Source organism: Bos indicus, chromosome 23, assembly GCF_029378745.1.
Source record: "Bos indicus isolate NIAB-ARS_2022 breed Sahiwal x Tharparkar chromosome 23, NIAB-ARS_B.indTharparkar_mat_pri_1.0, whole genome shotgun sequence".
Taxonomy (NCBI): domain Eukaryota; kingdom Metazoa; phylum Chordata; class Mammalia; order Artiodactyla; family Bovidae; genus Bos; species Bos indicus.
Window position 1 is genome coordinate 11,770,024 of NC_091782.1, and position 20,522 is coordinate 11,790,545.

Here is a 20,522-nt window from a genome sequence, read left to right on the forward strand (position 1 = left end):
TGTGACTTGTACGGCTGGAGTCACACACTCACGTGTGCCCAGGTATTAACATTTCTGTCCCAGAGGCAAAGATTGTAGACACAGGGTGGGACTCACAGACTCTTGGCCGGAAGCCAGTCGGTGAGTAGGAGAATCAAGGGCTGACGCTCAGCTCACGTTTCCTACTCATCAGCACAAGTGAGCCCATGGACACTCCGAACACCGAAGGTCAGTGCCTATTTGAGGTCAGAGTCTTCCATTTGGGCTCTCAAGATGACTGGTCCACACCCACAGCCCACACCGTCTGGTAGGACAACTCCAACAACCACTGGAGGACTGGAGTGGGGGACAAGGTGGTCATCTCTTCCCTCAACACTGGACCCATCCTGCTCTCACACCTGCCTCCCAAGTGTTAAGTGGGAACAATCCAGGTATTCCTTCTCCTTCATGGGGTCCCTAGGCGGTTCCTAGAACTGGAAGAACCCTGAGAAGTGTAGGGCTCCTTTGTACGCTCGCCTCCCCTGTTGGGACACTCCCTGCAATGGGAGCTCACCACCGTTCAAGGCAGACAGTTCCACCATCAGCCAGCGGGAATTAAGGACAGGCCTCCCTAAACAGGGGGCTCCCCAGGAGGCGCTAGTGGTAAAGAACCCACCTGTCAATGCAGGAGACATAAGAGATGCAGGTTCGATTCCTGGGTCAGGAAGATCCCCTGGAGGAGGGCATGGCAACCCACTCCAGCATTCTTGCCTGGAGAATCCCATGGACCAAGGAGCCTGGTGGGCTACACAGTCCATAGAGTCACAAAAAGTTGGGCACAACTGAAGGGACTTAGCACACACACACTCCTCAGAGCTGACCTGGCTAGCGGCAGGCCCTCACGCCCTGAGGAGAGGCTACCTCACCCCGAGTCCCTCCAGCCAGCCCATTGCCCAACAGCCCAGGTCTCTAGATGTGTCCTCGTATCTCGTTGCTTCTGGACCCTTCTCCTGCCTGGATATCTGTCCCTGAGAACTCTCCAGCTCGTCCTTGGCCACCTTAAAATGTGAGGCTGGGCAGGGACGAAGGGCTGCAGCCATGGCCTGACCACAGCAGAGCCCAGTGGGGTTTTGCATGAAGCTTCAGATCAAAGAGGCATCTGAGCCTGGGGCTGGAAAGCTGGGGTCAGCTCTGCCAGAGCCAACCTGCAGCTCAATGTCAAGAGCTAGACTTGGACCATCTGCCCAATCTGATTGTCACCATCAAACACACATCACCTGGTACCTATTTTCCAAAAGGTTGGGATTTGCATCTTTTGAGGATCTTTTGAAACCCAAAACAATGAACTCCCTAACTGTGGACCTTCAGACTCCGAGACACAGCGGTGGGGCAGATTGTGGGGGCAGTAGGGTCATCAACACAGAGCAGGAGAACTCCAAAAACGACCACGGCACCCCTCCATCCAGCACTAGAGTTTGTGCAGGTACCCCCATCCCATCCTCACCCCATCTTGTCCTCTATCCACGACCACAGACCACAGGCCACACAATGTTATAATTGCCCCTAAAATCCCTGTTGGAGCAGCAGGCCACCAGAACTCTTTTCATAAGATCTCCCTGTCCTTGGACTAGCTTCCAAGAAATGTAAAGTGATAAAACCTTCATCCGACCATCGGTAATAACACCTCTGTTTCTGCAAACTTTCTCTTTACTACATACCTTCATGCCAAGCTGTCACTTGACCTCCACAACATCCAACAGGGAGATGAGCAGGAGAGGTATGTAATGCTGCCCCCATTCTACAGATGAAGAAACTGAGGCCCAGGGAAGTGAAGTTCCCTGCTCAGGACTGCTAAGCAAGAAAGCAGCAGGGCTGGGACTTGAGTTCAGAGCTTCTAAATCCAGGTGAGTCCCCAGCTCCTTGCATGACACCTGGCTGAAATCATGTCATTGAACTTTGTACTTTTCTAGAGATGAAGAGACCAGGAAGCTAGAAGCAGTGTTGGGACTGGACTCGGGGTTTACCCTCCTTTCAGGACCCCAAGATACCCACCTACTACTCCAGTCGTCTAAGGAAAGTATCATTCAGTCAGCTTCAGAGCATGGAAGTCGCTCCTGTCGCAGGACACTTGTGATCGGGAGCTCCCAATCAAGGGGCTTCGTGTCAGGTACTGCCCACGTCTGGGCACCACTCCCTGTCTGCTGAAAGGTGTATCCAATGAGGGGTAGTAGTTCCAGCTCTCCCAGGGAGATGATGCTGCCAGTTTCCAGGCTGTCTCAGAAGATGCTTTGGTCAGAACCTTATATATCATGCCACCCAGGGGGTGAGCTCATGGACAGCCAATCCCGGCCCCCGCCCCCGCCACCTGCCCATCCTATCCCAAGGGCTGCTTCCTGCTCCCCCAGAGATAGCAGGCTTACTGCAGCTACTCCGGAAAAAACAGTTTCGCTTGACAACTTCCTTATTACACCCAGGATGAAACCAATGTTCAGAAAAACAAACTTAGACCTGGCTGGAGGAAGCCCAGTACATAGAATGGAAAACAAGAAGTTCTTATGGGAAACACAAGTGGGGAGATGGGAGGAGGTAGATTCAGCATCTGCACACCCTCCTCTGTTCTCTCCAGAGAACATCGAGGAGGGGATGATAAAGAAAGAAAGGTCACTGAATGTAACATAAAATCCCTGACCTGGAGACAAAACATGGAAGGAGGAGTTGATGAGGAACGTGCTTTCCAAATCCTGCTACCCCTGGTAGGGTCACCGTGAGTCTTGACAGAACATTCTAAGAAGTCTTAATTAATAGTTTCATTTTCTGTAGTGCCTGAATGTTTTAATTTTTAAATTTTTTATTTTATTTTTAAATTATTTTATGCCTTGGCCATGCCTTGTGGCTTGTGGGATCTTAGTTCCCTGACCAGGGATTGAACCCAGGCCTCCACAGTGAAAGCAACAAGTCCTCACCACTGGACTCCCAGGGAATTCCCATGCTTGAATTTTTTTAAAAAAATAACTTATACATGCTTGTAATCAGGAAAAACTAGTTTTATTCAAACGAAAGTAAAATGTGTCAGAAATCCTGTTTTGGTTAATTGACATGGGGAAGTGTTGCAAAGTAAATACTGAACCCACTGAGCTTTGGAATCACCCAGACCTGGAACCATCTGCCAGCTGTGTGACCTCTGGCAGGGGACACCACGTCTCTGAATTTATTTCTCACTCAGAACTGAATGACCACCTTCGAGGATGATTGCAGAGCCAAATGTGATACTTCTCATAAAGAAAAAAATATATATTGAGCTGCAGTCCATGGGGTCTCAAAGAGTTGGACATGACTCTGGGTGACGGAACAACAACAGGTACTTTTCTAAGTCCCTTCTGTGTATTGAGTACCTAGTCCCTGGTAAGTACTTAACAAAGAGTCAATATTTTATTAGTAGAACAGAGTTAATGCTTTATCCACTCCATCAGCAAAGAGGTTTTAGATCCAACTTTGCCTGGCTACTGGCTCAACGCTGAATTTAGAGAATTTATTAGTCCAAGAACCAGCCCAGATTTCAGACAAGGGTTAAATTATATCCCATATTTTTATTTAACAAAGCTTTTTGTTAACCATGTTCCCCAGGTCCTGGGTGCATCATACATACTCTTCTTTATTCTGAAGACAGTGCCCCCTCCTGGCCCTCTTGCAGTCTTCCCTGGTGGCTCAGTTGGTAAAGAATCTGCCTACAATGCAGGAGACCTGGGTTTGATCCCTGGGTCGGGAAGATGCCCTTGGAGAAGGGCATGGCAACCCACTCCGGTATTCTTGCCTGGAGAATCCCATGGACAGACAGCCTGGTGGGCTACAGTCCATGGAGTGTACATGTAGCTGGGAAGAGACACAAACAAGAAAAAATATATATAAAAGCAGGTGGAAGAGAATGGGGAGAATGGGGAATTAGTGTTTCATGGGTACAAAGTATCAGTTTAGGAAGATGAAAAAGTTCTAGAGGTTGATGGTGCAGATGGTTGTACAACAATGTAAATTAATGCCACTGGGCTACAGACTTTAAAATAGTTACTATGGTCAATTTTATGTTCTGTATATTTTATCACAATTTTTGTTTTTGAAGGCAGATGGAAGCACAGGGCAGAGAGCCATGTGGGGTATGGTGCATGTACCTGCCCTTTGTTGGTTGTTTTTAGTCACTAAGTCGTGTCCGACTCTTTGAGGCCCTATGGACTGTAGCCTGCCAGGCTCCTCTATCTATGCAATTTCCCAGTCAAGAATACTGAAGTGGGTTGCCATGTCCTTCTTCAGGGGATCTCCCCAACCCAGAGATGGAATCCATGTCTCCTGAATTGGCAGGTGGATTTTTTTTACTGTTGATCCACCAGGAAAGCTCAAAAGGCTGCAAGAGTCAACAAATAATTACAATGATTTTTGGTTTAACAAATACATACAAACTATGCTGCCAAATTTTTTAAAAAAGAAAAAATTCACATTTCTTTAACAGATGAAGAATCTGATTCCAAAATTAGTGATTTCTAAATAAGGTGAGAAAAACAAAATATATCCTTCCATCAAGCAAATTAGTATGTTTTGAGAAAGATAATCTTCTAAAATTTCAGCAAAATCAAGTAGCAATAAATTTAAGTTTCAACTGACCTAACTGCTAGCCAAAGTCAGCATTTTAACAGTGACTGTACATATGACGCTGACAGAATAAATCTTCCTCTCATTTATAAACTGAAAAGAAAGCCAATAATTTTAAACACCTATATTAGAACTAGGTGTACACTTGGTCTCATAAGAAGGACATTTAAATTACTACAGCACTTTAAAAAGTACATCAATTTCTTCTCCCATCTGACCAGGATTTTCAGAGCACAGTTTCTTTGTTAAAAATTCGTGCTTAACAAGTTAGAGTTTTGGTACCTGTGTGTGCCTGCTCAGTTGTGTCCTACTCTTTGCAACTCCATGGACTGCAGCCCACCAGGCTCCCCTGTCTGTGGAATTTTCCAGGCAAGAATACTATTTGCTATTTCAGTATACAGTTTTGTAAAATGTGCCACATCATTAGACTATTTTTACATTAATTGGACCCTAAATAAAGAACATCAATAATTAACCAGATTAATACACCTGATTGCCAACTTAATCTTAACTGTGGACTCTGTTACACATGTTTGCAATATAATGAAACCTGCTAATAATTTCCTAAAGCATACTTAGGTAAATATAGATAATTGCATAGCTATTATTAAAATAAAGGATATTGCTCAAGCATCATAACCCAAAATAGTATGAACATGTTTTATGTGAACTGTTGACTGTATTTTTCAGGATTAAAGAGAAAGCAATAAGGAGAAAATGAGAAAAGCAATATCATTGAGCATTTCAAACTATCCTAAATTAAGGGTTCCTAACCCCAGACCTTTGTACCTGGGGCAGGTAAAATTATCTTTGTTGTCATGAAATTTAGCTTGTCCTTCAATTATTATTGTAGGCAACAAACCACATTTAACCACACTTCTGTGATTTAATCACTAACAGAAATCATGTATTTTCATGTTGCTTTACGACTGTTAGGCTCTTAGTATCTTGCTTATGTTTATTATGATGGCTTGTAAACTGCCTCTATCTCATGCATCATATGATAAAGAAGTAAATATATCATTCAACTTGTTAAATATTGTGTCTTCCCTGGTGGCTCAGACAGTAAAGAATCTGCCTGTAATGCAGGAGACCCTGGTTGGGAAGATCCCCTGGAGAAAGGAATGGCTACCCACTCCAGTATTCTTGCCCAGAGAGTTCCATGGACTGACGAGCCTGGTGGACTACAGTCCGTGGGGTTGCAAAGTGTCGGATATGACTAACAACTATATTGTTGTAGCTATTTTTATACAATTGGCTTCCTTTGTAATCCTACTTATACTATACATTTTGAAACAGTATTCTGAGAATTCAGCCTGAGATCTCAACTAACTGCTAAGAGGTTCATGACACTAAAAAAGGAATCCTTGCTCTAAATACATCTTAGGTTAAGTTTATGGCAACAGTGACTAGACAAGTAGCTTAACTATCCAAAACAAAATTATCCCTAAGTAGAATTAGTTTGTAATGAACTAAATGAAAAATATCTTTTCCGTACTTTCAGGCTATCTATATTATATATCTAAATATAAGCTGATATTAACAGTCTTATGAAACCAACTCACTACACCAAATGAAATGAAATAGGACACAAGAAGGAATTATTCATTTTGTCAATTTCCAAACCAGATCCCCTCATAAAATCACAAAGCTACCCTAACAGTTATAGAAAATAACTCAAAACTTAAAAAAAAAAGTCCTTTGATGCCCATTTAAGAAAGCCGTGATAAAAGAGCAAAATGTACAGAAAAACACGTGCTGCGTTTAGGCCTTTGGTTCAGTTCTCACGGTCACTAATATTGTCCTCTACTCAGTCCTGGCTCTCAAGGCCGCTGGGACCTGGACTCAGTAACCGAACGTTTCTATCTCCTTTTTCCTTTCTGTGTGTATCTTCTACTCTTATCAACCTAGGAGCACACCAGGGTCATTTCCATCTCCATACCTCTGTTCTCTTAACTGTAGCAATATACGTCCCACTTGTCATTCAAGTTAGGGCTACGCAAACTTGGTCCTCACTGAGCCCTCCTCTGGTCTGATAGGATCCTTGACCAACAACCGATTTAGCACTTAGTGCGTCAACTGTTTCACAACTCTTTCATGCACTGTCTTACTATGAACATTAACTCTGTTCATGCATGCAAGCGTGTTCAGTTGCTTCAGTCGTGTCCGACTCTTTTCAGCCCTATGGACTGTAACCTGCCAGATTCCTCTGTCCGTGGGATTTTCCACGCAACAATACTGGAGCAGGTTGCCACGCCCTCCTCCAGGGGATCTTCCCTACCCAGGGATCCAAGCTGCATCTCCTGTGTCTCCTGCATTGCAGCTGAATTTTTTTTACCACTGAGCCACCAGAGAAGCCCCTAGCTCTCTGTTCACTATGGACAAAACCTATGTTCCTGGAAGGACATAACAGTCAACAGTTAACTGACTAATATGGGCAAAAGAATGTCTAAAACGCTACTAAACTAACACTCTGCACAAAAACACTAAATCGTGACAGTTAAGTCATCACTTCTTAAAAAAGCCTTGTTAAAACCTATAAGGAAACACAGCAGAGTTGCTAAGAGTCGCACTATCTATGCAACCTCACAAGTCACTTTTTTTCAACCTCGACTACCAGCTCGGGTGACTATTTCTGCATTATCTATTGAACATGTATATGTTAATATCTAATTTTAAACCTTTAATCCACTAGGTTCTCCACTGGAATTTTCATTTTTTTCCTGGTATAAACAAGTCTTACAAAGCACAGCTCAAGATCCACCTCTTCCATAAGTCCTTCCTTCCCCAGCTAAGAGTACGCTCTCCCTAGGACCTGGACATAAAGGGTCTCATCAATTGTTACCGAGTATTTCCTTGCACCATTTAAATGAACAGATGAGCCATAATAACTAAACTGAGAGCTGAACCTACCGTGTGTGTGTGCTATGTTGCTTCAGTCATGTACAACTCTGTGTGACCCTATGGATGGTAGCCTGCCAGGCTCCTCTGTCCATGGGATTCTCCAGGCAAGAATATTGGAGTGCGTTGCCATCCCTCCTCTAGGGGATCTTCCCGACCCAGGGATCGAACCTGCGCCTCTTATGACTCCTGCATTGGTAGGCGTGTTCTTTACCACTAGTTCCACCTGGGAAGCCAAACCTACCCTATGACCCAGGAATTCCATCCACAGGGAAGTGCAATTCCATGTTCCCGCAGGAGGGAGAACCATCCTGGGGCCAAACTGGGCCTTTGGCACGTTCTCTATTCAGGAATAGGGGCACCCTGACCTTGTCCTCAGAGACCAAGCTGGGAAGGGGGCCTGTGTAGATTCTGAGGGTGCCCGTGGCCAGGGTGGCTGCGTGACATGTGAGGCTCAGTCCCAAAAGCAAACAAAAGGCCCCTTGGGCACCAAAAATTTCAAGACAAAGATGGCAGAGCATGAAACCAATTGCAGGCCCTTCTGAGTGTGGGACCTGTGCAACTGTACAGGTTGCATGGCTGAGAAGGGGCCACTGGTGGGGACAGTTCCCAACCAAGTACTATGAGGAAAGATGACAGAGGGAGAGAGAGGGGGAGGTTGAGAGAGAACTTCTTTAGAAATTTTTATTTAAGTATAACACACAGGAAAGTGCATGAATCCTGACTACACAGCTTGGTGAATTTTCAGGGCGTAAATTTGTGTAAGCAGCCCCTGGATGAAGCAGAACATCACCTGCACCCCAGAAGTGCCCCCTCCTGCTTCTCATGGGTACCACTATCCTGTGTCACATGGCGTGTGTTCTGTTACGTCTGGCTTTTTTCACTCTATTCCGTGTTTCTGTTTCTGAGGTGCAACCATGCTGCTGTGTGTGGCTACAGCTGTAAACTCTCCAACTGGTGACACCAAGTCAGAGCGGACGCGGGCCAATCAGATGCAGCGCTGGTGGGAGTGGACAGTGACACAGCTATTTTGGAGAACTGAGTACTGCTGCTGCTGCTAAGTTGCTTCGGTTGTGTCCGACTCTTTGTGACCCCATAGACGGCAGCCCACCAGGCTCTCCGTCCCTGGGATTCTCCAGGCAAGAACGCTGGAGTGGGTCCAATGAGTACTAATATCTAGTAAAGCTGACCCAGCACCTCCGCTGTTTTGTCTTTTTAAATATTTTTCTTTCTTTTTTGGCTGTACCAGCTCTTAGTGGCAGCTTGTGAACTCTTAGTTGTGGTACCTGGGATCTAGATCCCTGACCTTTGGGATGGAACGTGCATTGGGAGCGCAGAGTCTGGGACTCTGGGATGTCCACTCTTAGATACATACATGACAGAAATGCACGTGCTACCCCAAAACAACGTTTGTAAAACTGCCTTACATCAGCACTATTTGTTATAGCCAAAGACTCAGAAACTTGAAACTACCCAAATGCCCCAGAACAATGAGATGAGTAAATAAATAAATGGTAATATATTCACAAAATGGATATTTTTGCCCCCTGAGAGTCTGAATATTTGTTTATTTAGAAAGTCTATTTACCCTCTTGTGTGGCCTGGGTTTGCAACGTGGAGACATAGAAGATAAACTTCGTCTTGAGTGAAAATGCAGTTATTACATGCTAAGAGAGATGGATAGGACTGAGGGCCCCAGTCTCAGGAGCTATCAGGAGAGCAGCTCTAAGCAACATATTTGAGAAGAAGAATTTTCACAAGAGACACTCACACCTGTCTATGTTTGGAAACTCAGTTCCCACAAATCTGCCCCCAACCTGGCAAGAGAATTTGCGTTATGGAAATACTGTGCGTGTGCCTTTGGTGATTCCCAAGAGCAAAGAGCAAGTCCGAGAATGCACCCTCCTTCCCAGAGCCACACGCTCTGCCTGGAATCAACCAGGGCAAAGTCTAGCCCCCACTCTGTGTTTGGGCTCCAAGTTTCCTGGAGGGATGTCTTCTTTCTCCTCGATGAGAGGTCCCTGAGAGACTGTGACCTCACTCTTTCTCAAGCCAGGTAAGGACCAAGGACCAAAGTCCTGCAGTCAGAAGGTCTTAATCTTTTGGGGGATTTCCTGGCGGTCCAGTGATTAGGACTTGGCTGCCTGTTGTGGTAGCCTGGCCTGGGTTCGATCCATGATCAGGGGACTAAGATCCTGCAAGCTGCTCAGCATGACAAAAAAAATATATATATATATATATATATATATATATATATATATATTCTTTTGGTTCCTGTGCAAAATGACTGAATTTAGGTCTTGCACCTGAAATGCTCAATGAATCTCAATCTCCATTTACACTTCCCTGTCCCAGTTACTTTTTCTCTCCCTTCAGTGGCTCCCAGAATCTCCCCTCCCTCAGCTGTTTCTAGGTCTCCACAGCAAGTAGCTGACTCAGGTGGTCATGATGATGACCTGGCTTTGACCTTTGCACTACAGCCCAGCTTCTCAGCCCCAGAGGGCATATTGAGAATAGTAAGAACAACAGCCATTTGTGAAATGTTCACCATCTGTCAGGCCCTGTAATAAGAGCTTTTACATGGATTATTTATTTTTACTCCATAATAACGTTTATAAAGTATATAGTGTTATTTTGCAGATATGCAAAGTGAATGCTCAAAATGATAAACGCTTAAGGGACACTGCTAAACGGCACATTAAAATCAATCTGTCTCCAGAACATGCCATTAACCATGGCACTCCATTGTTCTTCTGAACCTCAATTTTCACAGCTGTACAATGGGAATTTAAACAAAAAAATTAATCAGTCACTCTAAGAAAGAAGTGGAAAATTTTATTCAAACCAAACTGAGGATTATAACCCGGGAACAGCTTCTTGCAGAACTCTGGGGACTGTTCCACCCGTTAGAGGTCAAAGCACAGTTATATATGTTTTTGAGACAGAAAAGGGAAAGTGTTAGTTGCTCAATCATGTCTGACTCTTTTGTGACCCCACAGCCCACCAGTCAGGAGCCCACCAGCTCCTCTGTCCATGGAATTCTCCAGTCAAGAATGCTGGAGTGGGTAGTTATTCCCTTCTCCGGGATATCTTCCTGACCCAGGGATCGAACCCAGGTCTCCTGCATTATAAGCAGATTCTTTACCATCTGAGCCAACACAGGTGTACATTAATAATGTACTATTGATGGGTGACACAAAACAAGTGGTAGGTCATGGGTCAGGGTGGCCCCTTATAAGATCAAAAAGAAAGGTTATCTTTTAAGGAGTTGTCTTGGTGTTAGGAGAATGTTGCTGTTTATGGTTGAGCAGGTGAAAGCATGTAACTCAGATTGGGACTTGAACCTATGGTCTTTTAACTGAGATCACACACTTGGTGTCAGGACTTAATGAAACTCGGGTTCTCAATGTCTCATGGCAGAAAGAATTCAGTGAGACAGCTGCTGCTAAGTCACTTCAGTCGTGTCCGACTCTGTGCAACCCCATAGACGGCAGCCCACCAGGCTCCCCCATCCCTGGGATTCTCCAGGCAAGAACACTGGAGTGGGCTGCCATTTCCTTCTCCAATGCATGAAAGTGAAAAGTGAAAGTGAAGTCGCTCAAACGTATCCAACCCTCAGCGACCCCATGTACTGCAGCCCACCAGGCTCCTCCATCCATGGGATTTTCCAGGCAAGAGTACTGGAGTGGGGTGCTATTGCCTTCTCCATCAGTGAGACAGAGTGATAGGTAAAAGTGGATTTATTTAGACAGAAACACACTCCACAGACAGAGTGTGGACCATCCCAGAAAGGGGTATGGCATCAGAGTATGGGGTTGTCAGTTTTTATAGGGGTGGGTAACTTCACAGTATTCCAACTATATGGGGGAAGGGGTGAGAATTTCCAGAAGTTGGGCCACTGCCCACTTTTTGACCTTTATGGTCGTCCTTGGCACTGTCGTGGTGCCTGTGGGCGTGCTACTTAGCTTGCTGATGTGTTACAGTGAGAGTATACTGAGGCTCAAGACCCAGTGGAAGTCAACTTGTGCACCTTCTTGGGCCTACTTGGTTCTGATCAGTTTATGTTGTGTTTTCTGGCTATGTCATTCTTTTAAAGGTTGTGCCCTGCCCCTGCCCTCCTGTTTCACAGATATTTCTGCCAATGGGGAGGCTTGGTTGATGCACGATGCACATAGAGGGGAGAGAGGTGGCCAAAGGGCAGAGAAAAGTATTTGTGTTTAAATTTTCCTTGACTTGCCTTAGAATATGAATATTTATTTCATCTGGAATAAGTGATACTGACCTTTCAGAATCACTGGGAAACTTCGAGGAGGCAATTCACGTGTGCACTTAGCGCAGGGGACACAGCAGGCATGTGGGCACAGGCAATGTTAGATCTAGAGAAGCCCACAGAGGAGCCTGGCAGGCAAAGAGTCAGACAGGACTGAAGCGACTTAGCACGCACAAGCCTATCATGCAAATGACAATGCAAACATCTTGTTCCTCCAACAACATGATCTGATCCCTCTGGCCATGGACATGCTGTTCTCTTTGCCCAGAATGTTCTTCTTGCCACCTGCCTTTATCCATCTTCACATGGCCAATTCCTTCTCACTTTGTAGGTCTCTGCTTGGATGGAACTAAAACACTTTAACCTCAGACAGGGACTTGACCTCATGTGCCAGGGCTTGAACCCAGCAAAAACCCAGTTTGAGACTCTAACCCAGATGGCTAGGACTTACACCCAGCCAAAACCCACGGTCTTCCAACTGACATCACACACCTACCTTTAGGACCTAATGAAACTCAGGTGCTTGATGTCTCATTGCAGAAAGAATTCAGTGAGAGACAAAGTGATAGGTAGAAGTGGATTTATTCAGAGAGAAATACACTCCACGGAGTGTGGACCATCACAGAGGGTGAGTGCAGCCTCAAAATGTGGTGTGGTTAGATTTTATGGGCTGGGTAATTTCATAGGCTAATGAGCGGGAGGATTACTCCAACTATTTTGGGGAAGTGTTAGTCACTCAGTCATGTCTGGCTCTTTGTGACCCCATGGACTATAGCCTGCCCACTCTGTCCATGGAATTCTCCAGGCAAGAGTACTGGAGCGGGTTGCCATGCACCTCCCTCCGCACCCTATCCCTCTGGGTTGTCCTGTAGCACTGGCTTTGGGTGTCTTGCTTCATGCATTGAACTTGCACTGGTCATCTATTTTATATATTGTAATATACATGTTTCAACCTTATTCTTTCAAAGCATCCCACCCTCGCCTTCTCACTCAGAGTCCAAAGTCTGTTCTTTACATCTGTGTCTCTTTTGCTGCCCTGCATGTAGTATTGTCATTACTGTCTTTCTAAATTCCATATATATTTATTAATATCCAGTATTTGTGTTTCTCTTTTTGACTTACTTCACTCTGTATAATAGGCTCCAGTTTCATCCACCTCATTAGAACTGACTCAAATGCATTTCTTTTTATAGCTGAGTAACATTCCATTGCGTATATGTACCACAACTTCCTTATCCATTCATCTGCTGATGGACATCTAGGTTGCTTCCATGTCCTAGCTATTGTAAATGGTGCTGCAATGAACATTGCAGTACATGTATCTCTTTCAATTCTGGTTTCCTCGGGATATATGCCCAGTAGTGGGATTGCTGGGTCATATGGCAATTCTATTCCCAGTTTTTCAAGGAATCTCCACATTGTTCTCCATAGTGGCTGTACCAGTTTGCATTCCCACCAACAGTGTAAGAGGGTTCCCTTTTCTCCACAACTTCTCCAGGATTTATTGTTTGTAGACTTTTTGATGACAGCCATTCTAACTGGCATGAGATGATACCTCACTGTGGTTTTGATTTGCATTTCTCTAATAATGAGTGATGTTGAGCATCTTGTGAAATACTATTCTTAAAAACACTTTTTTCAACCATCTGAGAAATGTAACAACTACTCTCCAAGGTTCTCAGGCCATACAAAAACAGGTGACAAATGATAGTTTGCTGACCCTGTTAATACTGAGGGTCATATGCTTCGGGTTTTCCAAGCTACTCTCAGGGATGCAGCAGAATCACTTAGAGCAATGACGCACATGTGCTAAGTTGCTTCAGTCTTGTCCAACTCTTTGCAACCCTATAGGCTGTAGCCTGCCAGGCTCCTCTGTCCAGGAGGTTACCCAGGCAAGAATACTGGAGTGGGGTGTCATTTCTTCCTCCAGGGGATCTTCCCAACCCAGGGATCAAATCTGCGGCTCCTGTGGCTCTTTCATTGGCAGGTGGGTTTTTTACCACTAGCGCCACCTGGGAAGCCCAGAGCAATAACGGTGCAGGGGAAAGTGGGGCATAAGAGGATGATCCCAGAGAATTTGACTTTGGAGGCCAGTGGGATTTGATTACAGAACTTTCACAGGACTGGGGGAAACAGACTCTTGGAGGGCACAAACAAAACCTTGTGTGCACCAGGAACCAGGAGAAAGGAGCAGTGTCCTCACAAGAGAGTGAGCCAGATTTGCCTGTGAGTGTACAGGAGTCTCCAGCAGAGGCGTGGGTCGACAGTGGCCTGCTGTGGGGTCAGGGGTACTGAGTACAACAGTGTGGGCAGGCATAAATCCTTTTGAAGAAGGTTGCCATTACCCCTACCACAGTTGGCCTCAGGCCTAACAACAGGGAGGGAACACAGCCTTGCCCATCAACAGAAAATTGGATTCAAGATTTATTGAACATGGGCCTGCCCATCAGAACAAGACCCAGATCCCCCCCAAAGTTAGTCTGTCCTATCAGGAAGCTTCCACAAGCCTCTTATCCTTATCCATCAGAGGGAAGAGAGAATGAAAACCACAGTCACAAAAAACTAACCAATCTGATCACATGGACCACAGCCTTGTCTAACTCAATGAAACTATGAGCCATACCCTGTGGGGCCACCCAAGACAGACGGGTCATGGTGAGAGTTCTGACAAAACACGCTCCACTGGAGAAGGGAATGGCAAACCCCTTCAGTATTCTTGCCTCGAGAACCCCATGAACAATATGAAAAGGCAAAAAGATAGGACACTGAAAGATGAACTCCCCAGGTTGGTAGGTGCCCAATATGCACCAGAAAAAACTGGAGAAATAGAAATAACTCCAGAAAGAATGAAGAGATGGAGCCCAAGTGAAAACAACGCCCAGATGTGGATGTGACATGATGGAAGTAAAGTCCAATGCTGTAAAGAACAATATTGCATAGGAACCTGGAATGTCAGGTCCCTGAATCAGGGTAAATTGGAAGTGGTCAAACAGAAGATGGCAAGAGTGAACATCAACATTTTAGGAATCGGTGAACTAAAATGGACCGGAATGAGCGAATTTAATTCAGATGACCATTATATCTACTACTGTGGGCAAGAATCCCTTAGAAGAAATTAAGTAGCCCTCAAGGTCAACAAACGAGTCTAAAATGCAGTACTTGGGTGCAATCTCAAAAATGAAAGAATGATCTCTGTTCATTTCCAAGGGAAACCATTCATTATCACAGTAATCCAAGTCTATGCCCCAAACACTAATGCCAAAGAAGCTGAAGTTGAACAGTTCTATAATGACCTACAAGACCTTCTAGAACTAACCCCCAAAAGAGATGTCCTTTTCATCATAGGGGACTGGAATGCAAAAGTAGGAAGTCAAGAGATACCTGGAGTAACAGGCAAGTTTGGCCTTGGAGCACAAAATGAAGCAGGGCAAAGGCTAACAGAGTTTTACCAAGAGAACACACTGATCATAGCAAACACCCTCTTCCAGCAACACAAGAGACGACTTTACACATGGACATCACCAGGTGGTCAACACCGAAATCAGATGGATTATATTCTTTGCAGCCTAAGATGGAGAAGCTCTATACAGTCATCAAAAACCAGACCAGGAACTGACTGTGGCTCAGATCATGAACCACAAATTGCAAAATTTAGACTCAAATTGAAAAAAGTAGGGAAAACCACTAGACCATTCAGGTATGACCTAAATCAATCCCTTACGATTATACAGTGGAAGTGACAAATAGATTCAAGGGATTAGATCTGATAGAGCACCTGAAAAACTATGGACAGAAGTTTGAAATACTGTACAGGAGGCAGTGATCAAAACCATCCCCAAGAAAAAGAAATGCAAGAAGGCAGAATGGTTGTCTGAGGAGGCCTTACAAATAGCTGAGAAAAGAAGAGAAGCAAAAGGCAAAGGAGAAAGGGAAAGATATGTCCATCTAAACACAGAGCTCCAAAGAATAGTAAGGAGAGATAAGAAAGCTTTCCTCAGGGATCAGCGCAAAGAAATAGAGAAAAACAATAGAATTGGAAAGACTAGAGATTTCTGCAAGAAAATTAGAGATACCAAAGGAAAATTTCATGCAAAGATGGGCACAATAAAGGACAGAAATGGTATGGACCTAACAAAAGCAGAATATATTAAGAAGAGGTGGCAAGAATACACAGAAGAACTATACAGAAAAGGTCTTAATGACCCAGATAACCACGATGGTGTGATCACACACCTAGAGCCAGACATCTTGGAATGCAAAGTCAAGTGGGCCTTAGGAAGCATTGCTATGAACAAAGTTAGTGGAAGTGATGGAATTACAGTTGAGCTATTTCAAATCCTAAAAGATGATGCTGTGAAAGTGCTGCACTCAATATGCCAGCAAATTTAGAAAATTCAGCAGTGGCCACAGGACTGGAAAAGGTCAATTTTCATTCCAGTCCCAAAGAAAGGCAATGCCAAAGAATGTTCAAACTACCGCACAATTGTACTCATCTCACACGCTACCAAAGTAATGCTCAAAATTCTCCAACTAAGCTTCAACAGTATGTGAACCATGAACTTCCAGATGTTCAAGCTGGTTTTAGAAAAGGCAGAAGAACCAGAGATCAAATTTCCAACAGCCATTGGATCATAGAAAAAGCAAGCTGCTGCTGCTGCTAAGTCGCTTCAGTCGTGTCCAACTCTGTGCGACCCCATAGATGGCAGCCCAGCAGGTTTCCCCATCCCTGGGATTCTCTAGGCAAGAATACTGGAGTGGGGTGCCATTGCCTTCTCCAGAAAAAGCAAGAGAGTTCCAGAAAAACATCTACTTTTGCTTTATTGACTATGCCAAAGCTTTTGACCGTGTGGATCACAACAAATTGTGGAAAATTCTGAAAGAGATGGGAATACCAGACCACCTTATCTGCCTCCTGAGAAATCTGTATGCAGGTCAAAAAGCAACAGTTAGAGCCAGACATGGAATGATAGACTGGTTCCAAATTGAGAAAGGAGTACATCAAGGCTGTATATTGTCACCCTGCTTATTTAACTTACATGCAGCGTACATCATGAGAAATGCTGGGCTTGAGGAAGCACAAGCTGGACTCAAGATTGCCGGGAGGAATATCAGTAACCTCAGATAAGCATATGATACCACCCTAATGGCAGAAAGTGAAGAGGAACTAAAGAGCCTCTTGATGAAAGTGAAAGAGGAGAGTGAAAAAGTTGGCTTAAAGCTCAACATTCAGAAAACTTCCATACTCTGCAGGCAGATAGGGAATATATGGACTGGTACAGCCATTCTGGACAACAATCAGGCCATGTTAGTGAAAACTGATGTCTACTTTCCAGGGACTAGCAATTCCACTCCTAGCCATTCTCACAAAGCTGTTTAAGGGCACATACACAAGCTGTGAAAACAAGAGAAGTGAAAAGCAAAGGAGAAAAGGAAAGATATACCCATTTGAATGCAGAGTTCCAAAGAATAGCAAGGAGAGATAAGAAAGCCTTCCTCAGCAATCAGTGCAAATAAATAGAGGAAAACAACAGAATGGGAAAGACTAGAGATTTCTGCAAGAAAATTAGAGATACTGAGGGAACACTTCATGCAAAGATGGGCTCAATAAAGGACGGAAATGGTATGGACCTGACAGAAGCAGAAGATATTATGAAGAGGTGGCAAGAATACACAGAAGAACTGTACAAAAAAGATCTTCATGACCCAGTTAATCACGATGGTGGGCTCACTCACCTAGAGCCAGACACCCTGGAATGCAAAGTCAAGTGGGCCTTAGAAAGCATCACTACAAACAAAGCTAGTGGAGGTGATGGAATTCCAGTTGAGCTATTTCAAATCCTGAAAGATGATGCTGTGAAAGTGCTACACTCAATATGCCAGCAAATTTGGAAAACTCAGCAGTGGCCACAGGACTGGAAAAGGTCAGTTTTCATTCCAATCCCAAAGAAAGGCAATGCCAAAGAATGCTCAAACTACTACACAATTGTACTCATCTCACAGGCTACCAAAGTAATGCTCAAAATTCTCCAAGCCAGGCTTCAGCAATATGTGAACTGTGAACTTCCAGTTGTTCAAGCTGGTTTTAGAAAAGGCAGAGGAACCAGAGACCAAATTGCCAACATCCACTGGATCATCAAAAAAGCAAGAAAATTCCAGAAAAACATCTATTTCTGCTTTATTGACTATGCCAAAGCCTTTGACTGTGTGGATCACAATAAACTGTAGAAAATTCTGAAAGAGATGGGAATACCAGACCACCTGATCTGCCTCTTGAGAAACCTGTATGCAGGTCAGGAAGCAACAATTAGAACTGGACATGGAACAACAGACTGGTTCCAAATAGGAAAAGGAGTACGTCAAGGCTGTATATTGTCACCCTGCTTATTTAACTTATATGCAGAGTACGTCATAAGAAATGCCAGGCTGGATGAAGCACAAGCTGGAATCAAGATTGCCGGGAGAAATGTCAATAACCTCAGATATGCAGATGACACCACCCTTATGGCAGAAAGTGAAGAGGAACTAAAGAGCCTCTTGATGAAAGTGAAAGAGGAGAGTGAAAAAGTCAGCTTAAAGCTCAACATTCAGAAAACCAAGATCATGGCATCTGGTCCCATCACTTCATGGGAAATAGATGGGGAAACAGTGTCAGACTTTATTTTTCTGGGCTCCAAAACCACTGCAGATGGTGATTGCAGCCATGAAATTATAAGACGCTTACTCCTTCGAAGGAAAGTTATGACCAACCTAGACTGCATATTAAAAAGCAGAGCCAACAAAGGTCCATCTAGTCAAGGCTATGGTTTTTCCAGTGGTCACGTATGGATGTGAGAGTTGGACTATAAAGCGCTGAAGAATTGATGCTTTTGAACTGTGGTGTTGGAGAAGACTCTTGAGAGTCCCTTGGATAGCAAGGAGATCCAACCAGTCCATCCTAAAGGAGATCAGTCCTTAGGTGTTCATTGGAAGGACTAATGCTGAAGCTGAAACTGTAATACTTTGGCCACCTGATGTGAAGAGCTGACTCATTTGAAAAGACCCTGATGCTGGGAAAGATTGAGGGCAGGAGGAAAAGGGGATGACAGGGGATGAGATGACTGGATGGCATCACGGAGTCAATGGACATGAATTTGAGCAAGCTCCAGGAATTGGTGATGGACAGGGAGGCCTGGCGTGCTGCAGTTCATGGGGTCGCAAAGAGTCAGACACGACTAAGCGACTGAATTGAACTGAACTGAACTGAACTGAAACAAGGATATCCATGGCAGCACCACTTGTGGTAGCAGGGAGTTGAAAGATCCTGGGAGAAGGACAGATAAGAGGTAGTGGATGGACACCCTGGAGAATTATTTACACATTAGAAGCAACCGACAGAAATGTGGAAGTATCCTAGAGATGCAGTGTTTCCCAGGGGGAAAAAAGTGAAAAAGAGAATGCTGCTAAGTCACTTCAGTCGTGTCCGACTCTGTGCGACCCCATAGACGGCAGCCCACCAGGCTCCCCGGTCCCTGGGATTCTCCAGGCAATAACACTGGAGTGGGTTGCCATTTCCTTCTCCAATGCATGAAAGTGAAAAGTGAAAGTGAAGTCGCTCAGTCGTGTCTGACTCCTAGCGACCGCCTGGACTGCAGCCTTCCAGGCTCCTCCGTCCATGGGATTTGCCAGGCAAGAGTACTGGAGTAGGGTGCCATTGCCTTCTCCAGAAAAAGAGAATGAGATGTACCAAATAACATTATGTAAATTAAAAATACAAATTGGAAAGACAACAATGCCAGTTTTGTAAGAACACATGCAAAAAGATACACATTCAGCAGTAAGCAGGATTCCTCAGGGGGAGAAAGACATATATGGCATAAACACATACAGGCATCCCCGAAGACAGTACAGAAGGGATTGTCTTCCCAGGATCCAGAGCCATCCCCAAAGATAACCATATAAATGAAAGACAGTTCTCTTGAGGGCTGGCAAAAGGATTCAAGCTGCAAATGCAGTGGAATCCACATCTCTATCTAGCCATACCTAGCCACAAATGGGGTGCAACAGACATTTCTGTCTAGCCATATTTGGGGATCCCCAACCTGATGAATGCCAAGCCAAGTTCTCAGGACACAAAATGAAACAAACAAGAAGGTAACAGCTAGCTCAGGAGAGAAAATTCAATAACCAATGTATCTGGATTCCAAAAGGAAGGGACAACATGAAATTCTATTTTCTTCTCTTTCTTAGGATAGACAGATTCAGGAATGTTGACTCTAAACGAATTCTGACCCTTCACTTGGTCTCTGCCAGTTTTCCTAGGATCCAGTGTGTAGGCTCCAAAGTGAGTGGGATTTAAAATATAGTGTAATTCTGGTCTTTACCAAAATTTGGCAAGGTTTTCCATTACTTTTGTTTGTTTGTTTTCTTGGCCATGCCACATGGCATATGGGCTCTTAGTTCCCCGACCAGAGACCGAACTTATGCCCCTTGAATTGGATGCTCAGAGTTTTAACCATTACTCTTAAATTTAGTTTCCCCTTGGCTATTTAAGAGAATAATTGGTGGCAGTTTACCAGAAAACCCCTCAGAATCCTGTCAAATCTGGGACAGACACATGTGGGGGCCATTCTTTGAGGGTGGATATGAGGATAACTAATTCTGTGGAATTTTGTTTACAGTCCTGTAGTCTGTTCAGAGTGGAAAGGCAATTCAGAGGAGAATTGGTAGAATGAGTACCCAAGTCAAGGAGGACAGAGGGCAGCAGTAGGCGTTACAT

At 44.4% G+C, this 20,522-nt stretch overlaps 1 protein-coding gene across 1 annotated transcript in view; it reads right to left on the reverse strand.

Annotated features, from left to right (window-relative positions):
- BNIP5 (BCL2 interacting protein 5) overlaps positions 1-20,522 on the reverse strand; it is a 44,152-nt gene that overhangs the window by 20,127 nt on the left and 3,503 nt on the right. The window lies entirely within an intron of this gene.